The sequence below is a fragment of the Strigops habroptila genome, chromosome 3, assembly GCF_004027225.2.
Source record: "Strigops habroptila isolate Jane chromosome 3, bStrHab1.2.pri, whole genome shotgun sequence".
NCBI classification, from domain to species: Eukaryota; Metazoa; Chordata; class Aves; order Psittaciformes; family Psittacidae; genus Strigops; species Strigops habroptila.
Window position 1 is genome coordinate 67,269,032 of NC_044279.2, and position 9,575 is coordinate 67,278,606.

Here is a 9,575-nt window from a genome sequence, read left to right on the forward strand (position 1 = left end):
GATTCACTTACATTTTATTCCGCATTACCTGGCTTGGCCCTAGTGAGGTGCCTGTAGCACTGTGGAGGGGCAGAAAGATGCACAGACCAAGTAAGATCTACAGAAATACATACTTACAAACAGCGTTCTCACAGTTTTTCACTCATGTAATAATAAGCAAAACTGCTGGAGAACCTAGCCCAAAGATGCACTATATATTCTTACAGCAAAATAAACCTGAAATAAAAGGTGATGATGAGCTGTTAAATTGGCTCAGCCCTACAATGGACTTTACTTTCTGGATGTGGTTTCAGAAAGGAATAAACTGATGGGATGGAAGTAGGTGTTACTCCTCCAGACCTCACCCTGCCTCCTATCTATGCGGTGCCAACCTCACCCTTGCACTACTGCTTTTAGTTTCCACGGGAGCAGATGAAAATAGCTAGCTAACTAGCATGTTATTTTTGTTGGTGTAAAAACTCTCCTCTGAATTAAACCAATATCCTACAGTGGATTTTAAACTGGAAAATACAATGTGCATGGGGATAATGAGTACAGGGGGCTCCTGGTGGTTTGGAGCTGAGACACTGCCAAGACAAAGCTGAAATCCACATCAAGGGGACAGGACTAACTGCAAAAGAAATGTGCCCCACAAGAAACCCATTTTCCTATGGTGTCTAAAAAATCAGAGTAATTATGATGTTTAAAGAAGAGTGAACTCAGAATTTTTTATGCTGTTGCTTAGAAATTAATAGATTTGTGAGAATGAGGGTACTTTCCTGGGAAAAATGTTGTGCAATCGGTGGAAGTGAGAGTCTCTGAATTTGTTTTTGATTCAACAGAAATGAGGTTTAGATTCAACTGGGCTGCTGAGCCACCAGGTCTGCAGAAGCAGTTGTTTCCAGCTGTTGACAAACAGCTGTAAAAGGAAGCTTTTTAGCTTGGTCATGCAAGGTCCATCATGCTTTAGATGTGGACCACATCAGTTAGGTTTGTACTCATAAGGCATGAGTGGGCCACGGATGGTAAAAAACACCTTATACTTGCTTCAGCTATGGCCAGGAAGAAGGTTACATGCAAAAGCTTTTTAGTATAAATCTAATACAGTTATAGAGATATTTAATGATTGAGAAACGAATGATAAAGGGTAGTGTGAATTGTATGGTTTATGTTGATTTATACACAAGTGTTTATGGTGACTCTAAACAGTCATTAATTTAACATGAAACTCCTGTATTGCTTAATGCCTGGGGCAAGAGCTGTAGAGCTGTATAACTTTATCTAACCTCATGTTTGGAGGAGAGAGGCGTCACGGTGGATTTCAGGAGGTCCCTTTCAGACCATGATTAACATATGTTCCTGTGACCCCAGAGCAAGGCATCTCTCATGTAAAATTCTTGCATGGCAAAAGACATAAACCAGCCTTCCACATCCTTCCCACACACCTCCACTTGCTCATGTACTCAGAACTTTGTGCCGAAATGATTTATAGCTGCTGTAATTGTTTAGGTTATGTAGTTAAAGTAGGTGCTTTGAGATTAAGTTTGCCTGTAACAAACACCATGAGTCAAATGATATAAAAGAACTCATCAGAAATGCACTATATGACATGACATATGTGCACATGTGAAATTGTTTTAGAATCCCTCGGAAGTGCAGGGAATTTGCAGAAGCAACAGTACTCCTTAGACAAAAGCAGGAAGCTAGTTGTATTTCCCATAAAATGTTCTGTATTGCAGGCAGGCTTTAATCCAGTAATCCTGAAAATCCTCCAAAACAAGCACTAAATACCTATCCTTAGAAAAAAAAGTAAATACTCCAATGCCCCAAGGCTTGATTAATCAGATAAGATGGAGGCTTAATGAAACAAAGAAAAATAAAGATTCATCTTCAGTACCACAAGAACCGTGACCATCACCATGACATTTCTATCACTTACGCAGAGTTCCTGCAAACTACAGCAAGGGGAAATAACTATCTACTTGTCTTTGTTGATATCATTAACCAACTTGATTGAAACTCTCCCCTAAAAAAGGATAGCATAGATGTTTATGCACTTCTTTATCTGACAGAACACATGATTTCCAAAGGAGGCACTTTCAGTGTCGTAAAACCCAGTCATACTTCATGGAATAATTAGTTTGACTGATTTGTAAATAGCAGGTTACACAAGAGACTTCCATGGTACTAGATAATCCCCAAGTCGATGGGAATGCAGGGAAATCAAATCAAACCATTATAAAAACCTGAAGGAAAATGGTAAGTGCAACATTTAAATTACCACTGATCTCAAAGATTGAGCTTCTACAAATTCTCCAGCCAAACTTAGCCTATTTGAATCAATGACTGAGTGGCAAAGGTACCCTTCAAAACTGGGGTAGCTCTGACTCTTCTCTTGAGAGACCAATGTGCAATAAACTGGGCTGCAAGCTGACGCATGTAAGACAGCATGCTGTTTAGCATTCTGGTAAAAATCAAATATGTTAAAGAAGGTTTGTATGCAGCAAAGGGGCTGATCTATAAGTTATCTCTGAACCTAGCCATGCACACGCAAGGCATTACCAGCCTAGCTTTGGGATGAAGTTTTTCCATCAGATTATGTTGTGGCTGGGACTATTCCATGTGAAAATTATGGAAACCCAAGAGAGGAGCTGAATAAATGGTGACTTTTGTAACTGACAGTCACTGGCTTGATTTTGCTCTTGTTTTGTCATGAAATGTTCTGTAATCTTTTAAGCTCTCTGCAATGTTGTGCATGACACATACTTTGTTCAGAGGGATAAGCCGAGAAAACTACAAGCCTACTTTTAGGACATTTGATAAGCTTCAGCTCTTAAGATAGTACATGATCCTAGGTTGATAAGTCCACAAATGCTGAATATGCCTTAGCAAGCTTTATGACAATATATTAGCCTATACTGAAAGCATTCTTACTAAAAAGATACAGAAGAACTGGAAAGCGTAACAGAAAAAGCACATCAGAAGCAAAGAGCTTTCCTATGGTGAATCTAGCTAGAACTTGTTTGACAACAGAACAGACAAATAAAACTCCAGCCCTCGGATCACCTTTGTGGAGTTTTCTGGACTTGTTTGAGCAGGTCCACATCTTATATTGGGTGCCCCAGAGCTGGACACAGTACTGGTGGTGGGGTGTCACAAGAGTGAGGAGAATCACCTCCCTCAACCTGCTGGTCACCCTCCTTTTGATGCAGCCCAGAACATGGTTGGCTTTCTGGGCTGCAGGTGCACACTGGTGGGTCATGTTGGGCTTCTTGTCAACCAACTCCCCCAAGTCCTCCTCCTCAGGGCTGCTCTCAATCCAGCCTCTGCCCACCCTGTATTTGTGCTTGGGATTGCCCCAGCCCAGGTGTTGCCCTTGGCCTTGTGGAACTTCATGAGGTTGGCACTGGCCCACCTCTCAAGCATGTCCAGGTCGCTCTAGATGGCATCCCTTCCCTCCAGCATCTCGGCTGCACCACACAGCTTAGTGTTACCAGCAAACTTGCTGAGGGTGCACTCCATCCCACTGTGTCACCAACAAAGATTGTACTCAGGTTGTTCTGGACAAAGTGAGAATGGAAATGTGCTTGGGCAAGTGGAAACATGAGAAGAAACAGTAGAACAAGGACTGAAATAATGGTATATATTGTTACCTAAGGTCAGCAGTTCACCTGGATCACAGTGCAACCTAGGCATAGTTTCATTCAATAACCAGATAGCAAGAAAATGAAACCGTAAGGTAAGATGAAAGGATGATGAAGGAGCTGGTCTACAGACAACTAGATAGGGAAAACAAAAGCAGAGCATTGACTCAGCAGTGTTGACTAAGATGCGCATAGAGTGAAAATAGATATGGAGGCAAAAGCTCACAGTGACTGTTGACTCTTTAAGAGTATATAAGGCCTACCCAAAAGCAGTTTGTTCTCAGGATTGAAGAGCATATTAAGACATGCAGTGAGGATTCAGTACTGGCATGTCTCATCCTGTATGTCATCCACAAGTCGTTATGATTACTTGGACACACACATACTGATACTTCTGTTGCTGAAAATAGGAGTAAAAAGAGTCAGCTAATTTACAAAGATTAATTAAAAATCACTTTCCCTATTTCTACAGTCTTGTAGTGAGTTTTGTTTCATTAACTGCCACATTAGTTGGTAGAGAATCCAAGGTGGGAAAGCAGTTGCCTCTTTGTTGTGAAAATAAGTGGTTGGATCCATTCATTGGAAAAGAAAAAAGGTAGGAATTACACACAGTGACTGATAATTCAGATAGAGAAAAAAAAGTACATTTCTATATAGTGGTTGGGTCTATTGATGCAAAGATTTGTAACAGAAGTATTAAGATTAGTAAAAACACATATATGTCTGAAAGTACCACCAGAAACAGTAACAGAAGGGTTAAAAGGTGAGTGTTGGTGGCATAGAGACCAGATTGTCAGCAAGATCACAGAATATCAGTAAGAATAGTGGAGAAATGATGGACAGAACTGAAGATGTGAAGAGAGAATGACAGGAAGATAAGGAACAGGATTTGATCCATAAAATATCTGAAGAGAGAGGCACAATGAGGGGTAAACCAGCAAAGTTAACTCAGGAAGGTTCAATAAGATAAAAAGACAAAAGATTACAATTACTGTCAACTCCAGAAGTGCCTTCAGGAGTGGAAGGCACATTCCAAAGCCAGTTCATTTTCCCCAGCCAAAAGAGAGATATGATGACCACTCTCCAGCTCGTACCCCTGTTTCTCCTTGTCATGCAAAAGCAATCTCGGCCAGACCCAAGACTCTCTTAGTGGTCTGGCCAAGATGCCTTGAATATGACAGGTACTCATGAGGCTGGTGGTATTAAGATCATGAGTGTGAGTGAAATCAGTATTGTTTAAAACAAAAAAGCACCTTCTCTTTCTTATTTTGCTACATTAGCAGCAACATAGACTGAAGGCTTATTGGCTAAGGAAAATGATAGCTCTGGGCAGACCAGCGGTAGGTGTTGGCTGATAATGAATAGGTTTAGAACTAAAGAAAATAAAATAGAAGTTATGTGTTGGAGAACCCATCCATTCTCCTGAAGACAATTCAAGAGCAGGTGCCTGGTTATTGGACTGATAAAATGAGACCAGACAGTGCAGCCCTATGTGACACTGAGAAAAGTTTTGATCGATCATCTCATACTTTATACAGAATAAGTGAAAAGAAGCAAACAGCATCAGCTTTATGCTATCCAAAAGGGTATCCCCTCTCAGAGGAAGAGACCGTGTACTTATTCTCAGAGATGGGATAGTCAAATAGGAAGTATAACAATGTAATAATTAAACTCTGCAAGAACCAAACCAGGGAATACAAGTAGAAGTTATAGAACTGCAGATGTATTTAACTGCTACTGTGCATGTCCTGGGTTCAGCTGTAGCAGTCATTTTTCTCCTTCTTAGTAGCTGGTGCAGTGCTGTGTTTTTAACTTTCAGCCTGGGAACAATGCTGATAACAGCGATGTTTTTAGTTGTTGCTAAGTAATGTTTGCTCTGACCAAGGACTTTCTCAGTCTCATGCTCTGCCAGGGAGGAGGGGAAGCCAGGAGGAAGCAGAGACAGGACACCTGACCCAAACTAGCCAAAGGGGTATTCCATACCATGGCATGTCATGTCCAGTATATAAACCGGAGGGATTTACCCGGAAGGCCCAGATCACTGCTCGGGTCGGGCTGGGTATCGGTCGGCGGGTGGTGAGCAATTGTATCCTCTCCCCTTGTTATTTCACTAATCATTATTACCATTGGTGGTAGCAGTAGTGGTTTGGTTTAATACCTTAGTTACGGGACTGCTCTTATCTCAACCCATGGGAGTTACATTCTTTCGATTCTCCTCCCCATCCCTCCGGGAGCGGAGGGAGAAGAAGTGGGGGAGTGAGCGAGCAGCTGCATGGTTCCGAGTTACCGGCTGGGCTCAAACCACGACAGTGCAGAAGATAAGTGAGTTGCAAATAGGCATGTATCAAGCAGATGGCAAGCCTACAAATTTTGATTTTAAAAGTTGACCAAACCCAAGATGATGTTACTACAACAGATAAAGCACAATGAATTTTTGCTAAATGAATTACATTATTGTGTCTGAGTAAAGCAAAATATAAGGAGGCTGATATCTTACCTCAGTTTCACCCAAACCAAATGAGTCATTAGTCAGGTGCTGGTCTTTCTGTAGGGAAGGGCAGTTTTGTGATGAATGGTTCTTCTCTTTTATCTCTTCAGGGATTACTTTCTTTCATGTTTGTGTGTTAACATTTATGCATTAACTTCTTTTTGCTACTTCACTGTATGAATAGTCTTCTCTGTCAAGACAGCACCATCCTAATTTCATTCCAGTTTCATGTCAAAGTTTTCAAATCAATAGCAGTTTCTTTTAAAAAGCTAATGACTATTTTGTATCAGGAGGTGTCACTTCTTTTTGGTTGCCAACAAGAAAGGCACAAACATGCTCAAGAAAAAGTTAATTTTTTAATGTCCCAGAAAAGATGATAGCAAGTTATAAAATCCTGCATCCTCTGTGTTACTTGGAACCCTGAGATCGCAAAGCATAGGATGGGCCTCTGGTGATGGCACAACACACTGTGCAGATCCCATCCCTGGCAAGGTTGGCCAGCTCTGTGCTCACCTGCACTCTTACAGAGCTTTGCTCACAATACAGATTGATCAGCCCTGATAGTAATGAAGTTTGGGATGCAGACTTAGCTTTGAAAAGTCCCTTGGCAATACACCCTAATATCCTTTTCACATTAATAAACCTTCAGTTCCTAGGATCAATATATGCAATTGGTCATCAAAGACACACAGGATTCCAAGTGGACATAACACTATACTACATATGTGCTTATGATTAAACACATTGATTAATTAAACAATATTTATTGTCAAATAGGGTTGAGAAATGGTCACATGGTATTCATGATACAGGGGCAAGCACCTGGATTAGGTGTTATGTGCATGTGTGAGAGCCTGGACAATGATCTTGTCTCAAATACTGCTTACATTGCATAGTGTGAGAGCCAGGAAACTGAGCTTGTCTGAGACACTATTTGCATTCAATTAGGTGAGGCCTTGCAAGAATTATCACAAATGAAGCAAACAACAAGGATGTTAGCTCTCGATACTGCATAGACAGGATCATAGAATCATAGAATGGTTTGGGTTGGAAGGGACCTTAAAGATCATCTAGTTCCAACCTCCCCAACCCCTTTGAAGCTGATAAGCCCCCACAGGACTGAAAAATGCTTAACTCAAGCTGACTCAAAGGATGAAGTCAAATAGCAGACATCAAGATATGAGGGACAGCCTGGAGGGCCTTCAGGGAACCCCACCTTTGGAACTGCATATGTGCTCACTAAACTACACCCATAGTTATCATATCACACCTCTCTATGCTTTGTATGCAAATTATGGATAAGACCCCAAAAGAAAATGAATATAAAAGGGCAGGGCTCAGGTCAAAGGAAATGCTCCCACCACTGGCAATACCCTGAGTGAAGAGGATCAATGAGATGTTGCTGGATTGTCGGTGGTGATACTTCTCTTTCTTTCTCTCCCTTTATCCCTTCTCCTCTACTCTCTTTTATATTGAATATTGACTAGATCTAAGTAAAAACATGTGTCACTGGACTTGCTGATCTGGTTAAAGTAATCATTGTTGAGTTATTATATCTAACTACATGCCTTCTATTTTAATAATATTAATTTATGATGAATAATATTTATTTATGATGAATAAATCATAAATCTGGTTGATTGGTGTTGTTTCACCTTAATTCAGTACAAGGGGCATTGGTCCCAAGGGGAGGGAGGTTGTTCTAAATGGCTCTTTTTGGGTTGCAACAGGATCACTGATTCTTCTCACAAGTCTTACAGGCTGCATACTACCAATGATGTATGTAGAAATTCTATGCATCAGCAAAAGATTCTCTACAACTGTACTGTAAGCTTAAGATGCTTATGGGACACATGGGAGGCTGGAAACTGCATCTATCATAAGAGCCTATGCTAAGGCACACATCTATGCAGGCAAAGGTAAGGCTTTAACAGAGTTAGAACTACAGGAGATACGAAGCAGGAAACGTGAACAAGAACTAGCAGGGTGTTAGAAGTGGTCAAGCAAATGGAAAATCAATCGAAATAAAGGGTGTCAGATAATTGGAAATACAATTGTTACATCAGGAATGTCAAATGGAAAAAACAAAACCAAAACTAAAAGCTTTGCTTGAAACGCCAGTCCCTGTAGGGATTGCTAGGAATGGTATTGGGAGAACTGCACCACCAATTTGCACCTGCATACTTTTAAATATGCAGAAATAGCATATCTGCTAACACAGTTGCAAAAGAAGGAAACAGAGTGGGAATGGGGTCCAAGGCAGGAAGTGGCTGTTAGACAAAATTGGCAACTTTTCAAGCTGCAAGGCTAAAAATGCCAGATTCAACACATCCTTCCTAGCCACCATACAGTACTACAGACAATAGCCTTATCAGAAAAGCAAGCTGGTCCAAGCTACAGATCCAAAAAATACAATCAGCACTGAATCAGATAATACAGTCCATATTTGGACAAAACAAATATTTTGTTGTTGTTGTCATCTTAGGTGTGCATCTAAAGATGATTTCAGCTCTGTTATCAGTTACATGCATCCTCAGATTCTACACATGGTCAAATTCTATGTCCCTTATGCAATGTTTGAACTGCAGGATTTTGGTTTTCTTCAATATTGGGCTGCAACATGTACCATTTGTGTGGTCTGAAGAAATACACTTTACTAGCACAACCAATTTACTGTTTACATTAACATCAAAGCATTGTAATCACCCTGGTGGCAACGGTACCAGCAACAATATTTTAATTAATGTAATTACTACAGAAAAAGGCATTAATTAGCAGCTAAATATGCTAATTGTACTAGCAGTTAAAACTGCTAGTTGTACAGAAAAGCAGTTAAAACTGCTGGATGTACAGAAACTTCATAGTATCTACTCCTGTTCTCTGGTGTTAGACTCACTATGCCACTGCCCCTCTGACCCCAAAGTTTGATAGTGACAACTCTTACTTGAAAAGAAGAGTTATGGTGATTCATTGGCATCCCTTGTTCTTCAGTGGGAGGAATTTGATGTTCATGGTAAGGACTTCCTCCTCACTAGAGGGTCTGTGCTTGGATTTATTTTTATATATTTTGTAACATGTACCACGTCTTCCTCTTTCACAGTTCCTTATTATAACAAAATTCACTGTCTGTGTTTTAGTTCATATAATGTTGGATACTTGCTCTTTGTTCTCTTTGTTACCCTTAAAACCGGTTTTAGCCAGCTCCCAAGGATGCATTCCTTTAGTGACCAGTAATTGACCACCAGTGCTTTGTTTATAAACCTGGGGCCCCCCGGTATCATCCTGTGCCTGTACTTTCAAGGTCTGCTTGTACTGCAGTTGTACTCCTCTACATTTCGATGTCACATGCTGTTCCCTCTATGTGGAATAATGACCTATTTTCACCAACAATAGTTACATCAAAACTACTATAACACTGCAGCATACAACTGCAAAAAGCTAACTAAAGTTAAAACAATTTAGGT